Source organism: Apodemus sylvaticus, chromosome 1, assembly GCF_947179515.1.
Source record: "Apodemus sylvaticus chromosome 1, mApoSyl1.1, whole genome shotgun sequence".
Lineage (NCBI taxonomy): Eukaryota > Metazoa > Chordata > Mammalia > Rodentia > Muridae > Apodemus > Apodemus sylvaticus.
This window is the reverse complement of record NC_067472.1, coordinates 163206805-163222305: the sequence shown is the minus strand read 5'-3', so window position 1 is coordinate 163222305 and position 15501 is coordinate 163206805. Positions and strand designations below refer to the sequence as shown.

Below are 15501 nucleotides of genomic sequence, written 5' to 3'. Positions count from 1 at the left end.
GGAGCCTTTTGCTTTTTTTACTTTCTTTGACTATTGTATCGATGCTTTCTATGGTATCTTTTACATCTATTCCTCTCTCTTCCATCTCTTGTATTCTGTTGTTGATGTTTGGATCCATGAGTCCTGACTTCATTTCTAGGTTTTCTATACCACGAGTTGTCTCCCTTTTGATTTCATTATTGTTTCTACCTCCTTCTTTAGATCCTGGATGGTTTGTTTAATTCCTGCACTGGTTTTGTTGTGTTTTCCCTTAGTTCTTCAAAGGCTTCTTGCTGTTTACATGTGTTCTCTTGTATTTCCTTAAGGGAGTTATTTATGTCCTTCCTGAAGCCCTCCATGATACCCTTCATCAGCATCATGACCTGTGATTTTAAATCAAAATCTTGCCTTCCTGGTGTGTTGGGGTATCCAGAACTTGCTGTTGTGGTAAAATTGGGTTCAGATGGTGCAATATTGCCTTGATTTCTGTTGGCAATGTTCCCACGTTTGCCTTTTGCCATCAGATTATTTCTGGTGTTAGTTGGGCCTGCCTTTGCTGGCAGGAGCTTGCCACTCCTGTGTGTGTGCCTATAGGCCTACCTCAGCAACCTTGGGTGAGCTGCTTTGTCCTGGCACAAATTGCTGTGGTGCTGCAGAGTTGCTGTGTGTAGGTGGAGTCCTGGTGTGGTGTGTGCCAAGTGATCCTCTACTCTGGTAGAACCTGCCTACTACCAATCTCTTGCACAGTCAAAGAAGCAAAGATGACAGGGGAGACACACTTATTTGTAGTTGGATTTAGGTATATACCTCTGCGGCCCGGATCAGCTCTGCATGCAGGCTGTGCAGGCAGATTCTCCACTCGGCAGGGCTGACTCACCAGGGCAAGCTGCCTCTCCCTAGGTGGCCTCTGGCTGTATAGCTGTCTTCCTGCACTGCTTCAGGCCTTGGATTTCCTAAAGGAATTTACTATGGTGTGTAGATAGAGCATTGAATCAGCCATCTAACTGAGTGAATCTGCTGAGCTTTAATGAATCCCCTGCATTGAGGTGCCAATATGCCAGGTATAGTCTTAAATATGGAAACATGTTCATGGATTTATTCTATAGTGACCCAGCAAATCCTTTATTCTCTTCCAGGCTGTTTGTAGACCTGAGTCCCTTCCAACTCAGAGGAGCATCTTCCAGAATTTGTCAAATTCAGTGGTCAGATTGGTAACTAGTACAAGGAATCCTTTGCCACAATGTCCTGTGTGTACTATAAATTTTCCTCTAAACTCACCTCTGACATCATCAAGTTTGATGGACTCCATGTCTCCCTGTGCTACTTAAAGAAGCAGATTTGGGGAGAGAAAAGCTGAAATCTGCCAATAGCTTTCATCAATCTGCAAATCATCAACCCAGAGAACAAAGAAGAATATACTGATGAAAATGCACTCATTCCTAAATATCCATCTGTAATTGTCAGAAGAATTCCTAGCAGAGGTGTTAAGTCTACAAGCAAGAACTATGTTCAATGGAAAACTGAACCAGGGATGGCAACTAGAAAAGCAATTGATGACTCTTTTGAATCTATTTCTCTGGCCTAGCTTACAAAGACTGCCAATATGGCTGAAGCCAACGCTTCCGAGGAAGACAAAATTAAAGCAATGATGCTGCAATCTGTCCGTGACTATGACCCAGTCAATTACATGAAGAAAACTCTGATAGGTCTGTCACCACCATCTTACATCTGCCTACGCTGTGGTAAACCTGGTCATTATATTAAGAATTGCCCAACAAATAGGGATAAGAACTTGGAATCTGGTCACAGGATCAAAAAGTGCAGGGGAATACCTAGGAGTTTTTTGATGGAAGTGAAAGATCCTAACATGAAAGGCGCAATGCTTACAAAAACTGGGAAATATGTAATACCGAGTATAGATGCAGAGGCTTATCCAATTGGGAAGAAAGAGAAAAGCCCTTCTTACCAGAGGAACCATCATCACCTTCACAACAAGGTGATCCTATCCCAGAGGAGCTCTTGTGCCTCATCTGCAAAGACATCATGACTGATGCAGTGCTCATCCTTTGCTGTGGAAACAGTTACTGTGATGAATGTGTAAGAACAGCACTCCTGGAGTCAGATGAACATACATGTCCAACATGTCAGCAAAAACGATGTTTCTCCTGATGCTTTAGTTGCCAACAAGTTTTTAAGACAGGCTGTTAATAACTTTCAAATTGGAACTGGCTATCCAAAAAGACGACAAAAACACTTACCTCCAATCACACCACCAAGGCCACTCTTTCAACAGGACTTGCAGCCTAGGATGAGGTCTCCCATATCAGGATCCTCTGATTCCAGTGACATCTTCCTCAGCTCAGCCAACTCCCTCCATAACTTCATTAACTTCAAATGCATCTTACTTCTCTCCTTCTGAGCCTGGAAATGCATCTTTTGCCCCGACCCGAGTACCTGCTATAACTGCAACAGTATCAACATCAGTCCATTCAGTAAAATTCGATGGACCCCTTCTCAATTCTGATGGTAAATCATTACAGGCTCCTGCACTTACATCACGGCATTCCAAAGGTGCCTATTCAACTGCTATTGTGGAAGAAAAGCTTTACCAGGTGCCAGTCCTTTCATCTGGAACAGTAAGAAGAAAGGCTGGTTCAGGTCTTGGTCGACCAGGTTGGGAACATTCCCACAAGCTTAGGTACCTAGTTTCTTCACCACAGCAAATTAGAAGAGTAGAAAGAAGCTTTTACAGACAAATAAACCAAAGGAAACATCACATTGAAAGATCACAGAGGACTCAAGGCCCATCACTACCAGCAAGCCCAGGCTTTTTGCCTGTTCCACAAGCTTTTTTGTACCTGCCTCCTCCACAGACACTACCTCTTCCTCCAGGTATACTTCATCCAAAGTTTTCTCTTCAGTTTCCTCCTGTTCAGCACCCACAAGCAGGATGCAGTGTGCCTCCTCCAGCATTTCCCCCAGCTCCTGCCAATACAAGAGTAGTGTAGACTCCCCATTCAAATATGGTCCCTACAAAACAGGCACCTCCTTTGTCCAGAGAAGAATTCTATAGAGTACAAGAACTACTAAATGAAGAGTGTAAATATCTCTACAATTGGTCATCATATTTAAGAAGCTCACACATGTACGTGAAGTCAAGGTCTGGCCCAACAGGCTCAAATTCTTGCTCTAGGTCCTTCAGATTCTCACATTCTAGCTCCTCTTCAAGGTCACCCCAATACCCCAGGAGGGGGATAGAAGAGAGCATCAATTATTGTTCACAGTCCAGAACTCATGGATACTACAGATCTAAGTCAAGGTCACCTCTATATAGTCCATACCACTCAGAGTCTAGATCTCCTCAAACATTTAGGGGACTGTCTCCCACTAAAAGCAAATTACCTCAAGGGGATTAGGGGGTAATTCTTTTCCTAGACATAGGGACATTGCATCCCTTATGACATCAAAGAGTAATGTGGGCAGAGTGTCAGCTTTACAGACTCATTTGAGAAAGAACATTACCAGGAGTGGGAGAGGATATACTTCAAGTGGTATGACAAGTACCAAATGGTATGCAATGGATGTGCAGCTTAGACCCTCTGCAAACTGAGAAGACTTTTCTCTAGAGAGACTTTTACCTACCTCAATATCAGAAATTCACCCTTCATAAGAAGGCACAGAGAAGACTATGCTATTGGAAAAGTCATGGAAAGAGACATCTAGGTGGCAACTATCCAGAAAGCTTTCAAGAAGGGACAATCCAATCCAAAAGATAATCCAAAATCAAGAGAGAAGGGCTGTGAGAATGTTCATGGGAACAGTAAAGGGAACAATTGTATGCTGATCATCAGTGGAAAGAGAGGCTCTCAGGCATGAGAGTGTTCCATTTTCCAGTGTAAGGGAATGCCAGGATGGGAGAATGGGAATGGGTGGGTGGGGGTGCACCTCCTAAAGTCAAGGGCAGTGGGGATGGGATGGGGGAGACCTGGAATCGGGAAACATTTGAAAGATAAATAAAGAAAATATCCAAAAAATATCTTTAGGTCTGACATTCAATATCGATTATATTTCTGAGGTATCAATTGTGAATTTAAGTCCAGTTATGATAAAAACAGATCATCTATTCTAGTTTATTTGTGCCTCAATACCAGGATCCTGCACTTCTTGACTTTAATGTATAGATTCATTTCCAAATATGTACTCACACATAAATCTCAGACCCTTAGGTTTTCAATAGTCCTCAGGAAATTGGTTTGAGAAATAAATTTCATTTTTCATACATATGCATATATTATATGTATATTAAATTATATTTAAATCCACATTTGGTGAAAAGAAAAATGAAGAATAATATTTTGTCTCAATGACATTTATAAAACTGTCTTGACCTCTATTTTTAACTAATGAAAACACTGCAATTATTTATATATATATAAAATAATTATTTATATATAAGTACACTTACACAGATACATATGTATGACAGTTTTAATGGCCTAATGACACCATTCCAAACCATTTTCTCAGGTAAACAATTCGTCCCTTTTCAGCTCTACCAGACCCTTTCCAAACTGAAGATAATTGCCCTTTTATCACCAGTAAAGAGTTAATGTATTTAACTGACAATTGCTTGAAAGTGTGGGTTTGCTGTTCTTATTTTTATCCTAAATACATTTGTCCATGGAGCCTTTTTTACTGACAGTAGTAATCAAGTTGATTATTTCAATAATTTCCTTAAGATCTCAAAATAAGGAAAAGTTCTTTACCAATCCTACATCTGACAAAGGGCTAATATCCATTATATAGAAAGAACTTAAGAAGTTAGGCTCCAGAGAACAGGATAACCCCATTTAAAAATGGGGCATAGAGCTAAACATAAAATTTTCACCTAAGGAATATCAATGCCTGAGAAGCACATAAAGAAATGTTCACCATCCTAAGTCATCAGGGAAATGAAAATCAAAACAACCCTGGGATCTCACCTCAATAATTCAGGAGATGGCAGGTTCTGCACAAATGGTGGAGAAAGAGGAAAACCCCTCCACTACTGATTAGATTGCAAGTGTTTTTAGAAAATAAAATCCAACCACTCAGGAAATCAGTCTGGTGGTTCCTCAGGAAACTAGTCATAATACTACTGGAGGACCCAGGTGTACCACTCCTGGGCATATACCCAGAGGATTAGGATTATCCTTCATGTTATAAGGATACATGCTCCACTATGTTCATAGCAGCCCTATTAATAATAGCCAGAAGCTGGAAATAGGCCTGATGTCCCTAGTGGAGGAATAAATACAGAAAATGTGATATATATATATATATATATATATATATATATATATATATATACACATACATACATACACGATGGAGTACTATTCAGCCATTAAAAATAATGAATTCATGAATTTTTTAAACAAATGAATAGAACTGGAGACTATCATCCTGAGTGAGCTAACCCAATCACAAAAGAACACTCATGGTATTGACTCACTGATAAGTGGATATTAGCCTAGAACGTTTGCATACCCAAGACACAATTGACACATCAAATGATGCCCAAGAAGAAGGAAGTGAGAGGCAGGTACATCAAAGGATTAGAATTGAAGACCCAGAAATGAACCCACACACCCATGGTCACTTGGTCTATGTCAAAGGAACTAAAACCATCCAGAGGAAAAATGATACATAGCATTTTCCAACAAATCGTGCTGGTTCAACTGGAGATGAGCATGCAGATGAATGCAAATGGATCCATTCTTATCTCCTTGTACAAAGCTCAACTCCAAGTGGATCAAGGCCGACATAAAAGCAAACACACTGAAACTAATAGAAAAGAAATTGAGGAAGACCCTTGAGGACCGGGCATAGGGGGAAATTTCCTTAACTGAACACTAATAGCTTATGCTCTAAGATCAAGAATTAACAAATGGGACCTCATAAATTTACAAAGTTTTTATAAGGCAAAGGACACTGTCAATCAGATAAAATGTCAACCAACAAATTGGGAAAAGATCTTCACCCAACCTACAAATGACAGAGGGCTAATATTCAATATATACAAAAGAACTTAAGAAGGTAGACTCTAGAGAGCCAAATAACCCCATTGAAATATGGGATACAGAAAGCTGCCCCTGAGCGATGGAGGCAGCAGCAACAGCAGCAGCGGTTGGTCCAGAGGAAGGGCCATCAGCAGTAGAACCAAGCTGACAGGGTCCAGGCAGACCCTGCGCCCATGACCACTGGCCATCGCTGGCCAGCCGGGCTGCAAGCAGCGGAGGATTTACGGCGCCTTTCACCACACCGTTGCCACATCAGAACTCTGCCTCCCGCCAGTCAATTACAAGGCCTCCATATTGGTTCTCAGACTCCAGAGAGTTCAGACAGACTGAGATACACAAATATAACCCGAGACCAACATCGCGGGGGGTCTAAGCCCGACGGGCGTTGGCCTGCACCCAGGCCCTGGGCTGGTTGGTGGGCCACCAGTGTGCAAACCAGACCAGGAGGTTGTTTGCCCGGGCCAGCACGCGCACCACAGCCATTTTGCCTACAGGAAGCCAGAGAGTCCTAGCAGGCAAAACCAAACCGACCAACAGGCATAGCCCGAAGCTGACATAGCAGGGGTCTAAGAGGGTCAGGCCCTGGACTGCCTCCAGGCCCTGGGCTGCTCGGTGGGCCATCTGTGTGCCGACCCGGCCAGGAGGTTGTTAGCCCAGCAGACTCTCCCAGCACGCTCAGGGAGCACTGAGATGAAATCAAGTTGAGAACCAAGAATAGCCATCACAGACATCCTATGTCTGCCTCAACTATATAGAAAACTTGAGTCGAGCCTGCTTCATGAGACTCTCATACGGCAAAGGAAAGACAGAAAGCTTGCCCTACTGTACACTAAAGTCTTAAGAAGACCCTATATTAAAACAGGAGAGTTAGTTAGGAAATACAAGAGATAGGAAAAGAGAATAGGCACCTCCTTGTTCTCTTGATTGGTTTCTCTTGCCCAGCAGCTGATATCCAGGGTTTCAGGATAGTCATCCAGGCCTGGGTATGGGCCTCACACATTCCTGTGGCCCTTAGGCAAACTCCTTCCCATAAGCCTTCTCTCTCAGGTCATCTTGATTTTCTGCTCATTGAATAAACTCTCTAACTTTGCTGCTCTCTGATTTACAATATTCTCCTCTGTGCTGTACCTCACAGGGGCTCCTCATTGAACCCTTGGACTGAGAGACAGCTCAGCTGTAAGCAGCACACTTGCCGCTCTTGCTAAGGACCCATGTGCTTCTAAGAACACACTTGGCAGGTCATAAATTTAGAATGTAGCTCAACTCCCCAAGAAGGGTCAGCAGCATCCATGAATGGAAGTGAAAGGAACTAGCTGTTGATCAGTCCTACAAGACAATGAGGCAAGGAAGAGAGTCTCAACTTATTTTCTTTTTACTAAAATTCCCATACATCTCTGGTCTTAATTTTTATTTTATCTTTTACCTGTACGTTTTGGGTAGTATTTTTTTAATTTTCAATTTGCAGTACTATTTTCATTTTTACATTGTTGTTGGTGTTTAGTTTTATTTCATTGTGAACAACATTCACTTGTACTTTCATCAGAATTGCTCATGAACTCAATAAGAACTACATGGGATCTTAAAGTCCCTCTGAGATAGGATGGTGTCCTGTTATCAAGAGGGGCAGTGCACCCATGTAGCAGTAAGACTGTTATTGAGGATGTCATTCAGGTCTTCTCTATCCTGTGTTGGACAAGTTGATTTCTTTTGTGCAGAAAGTTGTTTTAAAATTGTGATTTTCTTGACATGGTTTTATCTTTGCCTCTTGGTATATCATGCATTTTTGTGTTATAAATAAAATAGCTATATTTCTTGAAGGGAGCTCCTAGATGTTTTAGAATTAATCTAAATGTAGATCTTTGCCGTAGGAAAGCTGTTGAATTTTTAGGCCTTTCTTTTTGTTTGTACACTTTAATGATTTTCCCTATGGGATAAAGTGCCTCAAGCAGTACAGGCTGGCCTTCAATTTGCTATTTAGCTGAGGATAGTCCTGAACTTCTGATCCTACTGTGTCTGCTTTGATGCTGCTATATGAAAGGACCCTGCTAGCTCATCCACCTGAGTCTGATGTGAAATCAACCTCACATCTATAGTGGTGCCCTCATTTCCATTGTATATATTTGGCCTTCCTTTAAAAATGATTTATCTTTTTCCTGAATTGATTTTTAGCTCTCTTACATAAGTGCACTCAACCATTCCTTGACAATTATTTTTAAAACAGTTTTCTGCACATCCTCTCCAACATGTGCCTTCACCTGGTGTTTTGCTCTTAGCCAATCTGATTGGTGTAAGGTGGAATCTCAAGGTTGTTTTGATTTACATTTCTCTGATCAATTAAGGACTTTGAAAATTTCTTTCTCTGCTGTTCAGCCATTTGAGATGCTCAGTGGTGAAATATCAGTTTAGTTTTATACCCCATTTGTAATTGAGATGTTAGCTGCTTTGGTGATTGGTTTCTTGAGTTCTTTATATACTTTGAATATTAGTCCTCTAATGGATGCGGGTTTACTGAAGATATTTTTCCCAATCTGTATGTTGCTGATATTACCATAAAAAAAAAGTAGTACCGAACATACAGTCCACAGAAGACAAAAGGGTCAATAATTTGACGTGACCAAGTGAGGACACCCCAGTCTCACATGGAAGAAAGAAGACAGGAAACACATTTGGAGTTGGAATAAAGAACCTGGGAGATAAACTGAACTAATGTGGGGGAGGAGGGGTGGAGGGGGAAGGGGAATTGGAGAGTCAGAGAGGGAAGCATGATCTATTAGTGAGTGAATGAAAAGGACTGAAACTCTGAGGGCCAACAGAAGACAATTAAACAGGAAACCTCAAGAAGTACGAGGTTGAGGGGGACCTCCATAATTCAACATAAATTTAGTAGGTGAGAGACTTATAGTAGGGGACTTTAGGTGAAGTGCCCACAGTAGGGAGAGGGAATTTTTAGAGCCCAACTCTAGCAGGAAGATAGGGCATCAAATGAGGGAGAGCTAGGCTATTCCACAGTTAAATCTCTGACCCATAATTGTTTCTGTCTGAAAGAATTACAAGCGTGGAAATGGAGAGGATGCTGAGGAGAAGTTCCAACAATAGGTCCAATGTCGAATCCAGCTTAAGGGGAGATTCAAGGTCTGATACTATTACTCAGAATAAAAAGCATTCACAAAAAGGGACCTTTCCTGACTGTCCTCCAAAAAATCAAACAAGCAGCTCCAAGAGTCAGATGCAGATATTTGCCCCCAAGCAATGGACAGAAGCTGCTGAACCCTGTTGTTGAATTAGAGAAAGCTAAAATAAACTGAAAATGGCAATCCTGTAGGAGGATCAGCACACTCAATCTGGATCTTTAAGTGCAGTAGCCCAGAAAAAAGACTGCATACACTAGTTGATATGAGACCCTCAACTCACATGCAATAGAGAACTGCCCAGTTGGTGTTTATTCAGAGATAATGTACCTAACTCTCCAGAGACTGGAAGCCCCATGGAGTTTAGAGGACAGGTGGAGAGGGATTGGAGGGGGTGGGGCCATCCACATGGAGAGGGGGCTTTGGAGGAGGTATAGAATGTGGAACAGTCAGAGGATGAACTGTGTGGAGAATAAAGTAAGGAGTGTAAAGAAATAAATGTATTAATTAATAAAAAGGAAGGATAAAGATGCAATGATTCTGGTAATGTTGCTATTAGTGCATACTATTATTTGTTTGTTTGTGTTTGGAGACAGGATTTCTCTGTATAGTTCTGGCTTTCCTGGAACTCACTCTCAAGACCACGCTGGCCATCCAACTCACAAATACCCCTGACACTGCCTCCCAAGTGCTAGGATTAAAGGCCTGTGATACCAACACCTGCCTACTGCTACATTTTCTTATGCATATGTTTCCAAAAGGGCCAAGTTCATTTCTATGTTTTTGTTGTTTATTTCTCCTTTTTTGTTTGTTTGTTTTGATTTGTTGTTGTTTCCTAGGAAACTCTAATATGTTCTCTTTACTGTCTAAATTAATTAATATTCTGACAATGTAAATGTAAAAGTGTTGACTGATATTTCAATCCTTTGTTTTCCCTCTCTACATCCTTTGTTTACATTCCAAATGATTTCCCCTTCCTAGGTTCCCCCCTCCCCATTAATCTCAAAAGCCCTCTTCCCTCGGCCTCTTCCCCAATCAGCCTGTTCCCACTTCTCTGTGTTGGTAATCCTTCCCCCAAATTGTTGCATCAAGCCTTTCCAAGACCAGGGTCCTTTCCTTACTTCTGCTTGGGAATCAATTGATATGTTAATTGTGTCTTGGGGATTTGAGCTTCTGGGCTAATATCTACTTATCAGTGATTGCATTAGATGTATGTTCTTTTGTGATGGGGTTACCTCTCTTAGGATGATATCCTCCAGTTCCAAACATTTGCCTAAGATTTTCATGATGCATTGTTTTGAATTGCTGAGTAGTATTCCATTGTGTAAATATACCACATTTTCTGTATTCATTCCTTCACTGAGGGACACCTGCTTTCTTTGCAGCTTCTGGCTATTAAAAATAAGGGTGGCATGAACATAGTGGAGCATGTGTACTTACTGCAATCTGGGGGAATCCTCTGGGTTTATGACCAGGAATGGGATAGCTGGGTCCTCCTGAAGTGTCATGCCCTGTTTTCCAGACTGATTTCTCGAGTGGTTATACCAGCTTGCAATCCCAGCAGATTTGGAGGAATGTTCCTCTTTCTCCACTTCCTCACCAACACCTGCTGTCTCCTGAGTTTTTAACCTTAGCCATTCTGGCTGGTGTGAGGTGAAATCACAGCGTTGTTTTGATTTGCATTTCCCTGATGACTAAGGATGTTGAGTATTTCTTAAGGTGCTTCTCAGCCATTTGAAATTCTTCACATGAAAATTCTTGGTTTAGCTCTGTATCCCATTTTTAATGGGGTTATTTGGCTTTCTAGAGTCTAGCTTCTTAAGTTCTTTGTATATATTGGATACCCTCTGTCAGTTGTAGTTTTGGAGAAGATCTTTTCCCAGTTTGTTGGTTGACATTTTATCTGATTGACAGTGTCCTTTGCCTTATAAAAACTTTGTAAATTTATGAAGTCCCATTTGTTAATTCTTGATCTTAGAGCATAAGCTATTGATGTTCTGTTAAGGAACTTTTCCCCTATGCCCATGTCCTCAAGGGTCTTCTTCTCTTATTTTCTATTAGTTTTAGTGTGTCTGCTTTTATGTGGAAGGCCTTGATCCACTTGGAGTTGAGCTTAGTACAAGGAGATAAGAATGGAACCATTTGCATTCTTCTGCGTGCTCCTCTCCAGTTGAGCCATCATCATTTGTTGGAAAATGCTATCTATCTTTTTTCCTCTGGATGGTTTTAGCTCCTTTGTCATAGATCAAGTGACCATGGGTCTGTGGGTTCATTTCTGGGTCTTCAATTCTATTCCATTGATGTACCTGCCTGTCACTTCCTCATTCTTGGGCATCATTTGAGGTGTGAATTGTGTCTTGTGTATTCAAACCTTTTGGCTAATATCCACTTATCAGTGAGTGAATACCATGAGTGTTCTTTTATGACTGGGTTAGTTCACTCAGGATGATAGTCTCTAGTTCCATCGTTTGTTTAAAAATTTCATAAATTCATTATTTTTTATGGTTGAATAGTACTCCTTCATCTATGTATGTATATATATATATATATATATATATATATATATATATATATATATATACACATATATATATCACAATTTCTGTATTTATTCCTCCACTGAGGGACATCAGGCCTCTTTCCAGCTTCTGGCTATTATTAATAGGGCTGCTATGAACATAATGGAGCATGTGTCCTCAAAAGATGCAGGATAATCCTCTGACTATGTGCCCAGGAGTGGTATAGCTGGGTCCTCCAGTAGTATTATGACTAGTTTTCTGAGGAACCATCAGACTGATTTCCTGAGTGGTTGGATTTTATTTTCTTAAATCACTTGCAATCTCATCAGTAGTGGAGGAGTGCTGCTCTTTCTCCACCATGTCTGTAGAACCTGCCATCTCCTGAATTATTGAGGTGAGATCTCAGGGTTGTTTTGATTTTCATTTCCCTGATGACTAAGGATTTGAGCTTCTGAGCTAATATCCACTTATCAGTTATTGTATTCAATATATGTTCTTGTGTGATTGGATTACCTCTCTTAGGATGATATCCTCCAGTTGCAAACATTTGCCAAAGATTTTCATGAATTCATTGTTTTTTTTATTATGATTTTTATTAGATATATTTTTTATTTACATTTCAAATGATTTCCCCTTTTCTAGACCCCCACTCGCTGAAAGTCACATCAGTCCCCTTCCCTCCCCCTGTATTCCCACCCTCCTCTTCCCACTTCTCTGTTCTGGTTTTGTCCTATACCACTACACTGAGTCTTTCCAGAACAAGGGGCCACTCCTCTGTTCTTTTTGTACCTCAGTTCATGTGCGAATTATGTTTTGGGTATTCCAGTTTTCTAGGTTAATATCCACTTATTAGTGAGTGCATACCATGATTCATCTTTTGAGTCTGCGTTACCTCACGTAGTGTGATGTTCTCCAGCTCCATCCATTTGCCTAAGAATTTCATGAATTCATTGTTTCTAATGGCTGAATAGTACTCCATTGTGTATATATACCACATTTTTTTTGCATCCACTCTTCTGTTGAGGGATATCTGAGTTCTTTCCAGCTTCTGGCAATTATAAATAGGGCTGCTATGAACATAGTGGAACATGTATCCTTATTACATGCTGGGGAATCTTCTGGGTATATGCCCAGGAGTGGTATAGCAGGATCTTCTGGAAGTGAGGTGCCCAGTTTTCGGAGGAACTGCCAGACTGATTTCCAGAGTGGTTGTACCAATTTGCAACCCCACCAGCAGTGGAGGAATGTTCCTCTTTCCCCATATCCTCGCCAACATCTGCTGTCACCTGAATTTTATTCTTAGCCATTCTGACTGGTGTAAGGTGAAATCTCAGGGTTGTTTTGATTTGCATTTCCCTAATGACTAATGAAGTTGAGCATTTTTTAAGATGCTTCTCTGCCATCCAAAGTTCTTCAGGTGAAAATGCTTTGTTTAACTCTGTACTCCATTTTTTAATACGGTTATTTGGTTTTCTGGAGTCTAACTTCTTGACTTATTTATATATAGGGGATATTAGCCCTTTATCTGATGTAGGGTTGGTGAAGACCTTTTCCCAATTTGTTGGTTGCTGGTTTGCCCTTTTGATGGTGTCCTTTGCCTTACAGAAACTTTGTAATTTCATGAGGTCCCATTTGTCAATTCTTGATCTTAGAGCATAAGCTATTGGTGTTCTGTTCAGGAACTTTCCCCCTGTACCGATGTCCTCAAGGGTCTTCCCCAGTTTCTTTTCTGTTAGCTTCAGTGTTTCTGGCTTTATTTGGAGGTCCTTGATCCATTTGGAGTTGAGCTTAGTACAAGGAGACAAGGATGGATCAATTCCCGTTCTTCTGCATGCTGACCTCCAGTTGAACCAGCACTATTTGTTGAAAAGGCTATCTTTTTTCCATTGGATGTTTTCAGCCCCTTTGTCGAGGATCAAGTAGCCATAGGTGTGTGGGTTCATTTCTGGGTCTTCAGTCCTGTTCCATTGATCCGCCTGCCTGTCACTGTACCAATAATATGCAGTTTTTAACACTTTTGCTCTGTAGTATTGCTTGAGGTCAGGGATACTGATACCCCCAGAATTTCTTTTATTGTTGAGAATAGTTTTAGCTATCCTGGGTTTTTTGTTATTCCAGATGAATTTGAGGATTGCTCTTTCTAACTCTGTGAAGAATTGAGTTGGGATTTTGATGGGTATTGCATTGAATCTGTATATTGCTTTTGGCAAAATGGCCATTTTAACTTTATTAATCCTGCCGATCCATGAGCATGGGAGGTTTTTCCATTTTTTTGAGATTTTCTTCCATTTCCTTCTTCATAGTCTTGAAGTTCTTGTCATACAGATCTGTCACATGTTTGGTAAGAGTCACCCTAAGGTACTTTATACTGTTTGTGCTACTGTGAAGGGGGTCATTTCCCTAATTACTTTCTCAGTCTGCTTATCCTTTGAGTATAGGAAGGCCACTGATTTGCTTGAGTTGATTTTATAACCTGTCACTTTGCTGAAGTTGTTTATCAGCTGTAGGAGTTCTCTAGTGGAGTTTTTTTGGTCACTTAGGTAGACTATCATATCATCTGCAAATAATGATAGTTTGACTTCATCCTTTCAAATATGTATCCTTTTGACCTCCTTATGTTGCCTAGTTGCCCGAGCTAGTACCTCAAGTACAATATTGAAAAGATAAAGAGAAAGGGGGCAGCCCTGTCTAGTCCCTGATTTTAGTGGGATTGCTTCAAGTTTCTCTCCATTTAGTTTGATGCTGGCTACCGGTTTGCTGTATATTGCTTTTTCTATGCTTAGGTATGGGCCTTGAATTCCTGTCCTTTCCAAGACTTTAAGCATGAAAGGATGCTGAATTTTGTCAAATGCTTTTTCAGCATCCAATGGAATGACCATGTGGTTTTTTTTTTCTTTGAGTTTGTTTATGTAGTGGAATGCATTGATGGATTTCCGTATATTGAACCAACCCTGCATCCCTGGGATAAATCCTACTTGATCATGTTGTATGATTGTTTTGATGTGATCTTGGATTCGGTTTGCAAGAATTTTATTGAGTATTTTTGCATCGATGTTCATAAAGGAAATTGGTCTGAAGAACTCTTTCTTTATTGGATCTTTGTGTGGTTTTGGTATCAGCATATTGTGGTTTCGTAGAAGGAATTGGGTAGTGTTCCTTCTGTTTCTATTTTGTGGAATAGTTTGAAGAGTATTGGTGTTATGTCTTCTTTGAAGGTCTGATAGAATTCTTCACTGAAACCATCTGGTCCTGTGCTTTTTTTGCTTGGAAGACTTTCTATGACCCCTTCTATTTCTTTAGGGGTTATGGGACTGTTTGGATTATCTATTTGGTGCTGATTTAATTTTGGTATTTGTTATCTGTCAAGGAAATTGTCCATTTCCTTCAGAATCTCCAGCTCTGTTGAGTATATGCTTTTGTAGTAGGATCTGATAATTGTTTGGATTTCCTGTTTCTGTTGTAATATCTCCCTTTTCATTTCTAATTTTATTAATTTGGATGCTTTCTCTGTGCCCTTTGGTCAGTCTGGCTAAGGGTTTATCTATCATGTTGATTTTCTCAAAGAACCAGCTCCTTGAATCATTGATTCTTTGTGTGGTTCTCTTTGTTTCCACTTGATTGATTTCAGCCCTGAGTTTGATGATTTCCTGTCTTCTACTCCTCCTGGGTGAAATAGCTTCTTTTTGTTCCAGGGCTTTCAGCTGTGTCGTTAAGCTGCTAGTGTATGCTCTCTCCATTTTCTTTTTGGAGGCACTCAGGGCTATGAGTTTTCCTCTTAGCACTGCTTTCATTGTGTCCCAAAGATTTGGGTAT

At 40.6% G+C, this 15501-nt stretch overlaps 1 pseudogene; it reads left to right on the top strand.

Annotated features, from left to right (window-relative positions):
- Positions 1 to 1219: 1219 nt before the first annotated feature.
- Positions 1220 to 2398, top strand: LOC127690138 (E3 ubiquitin-protein ligase RBBP6-like; annotated as a pseudogene).
- Positions 2399 to 15501: the final 13103 nt, after the last annotated feature.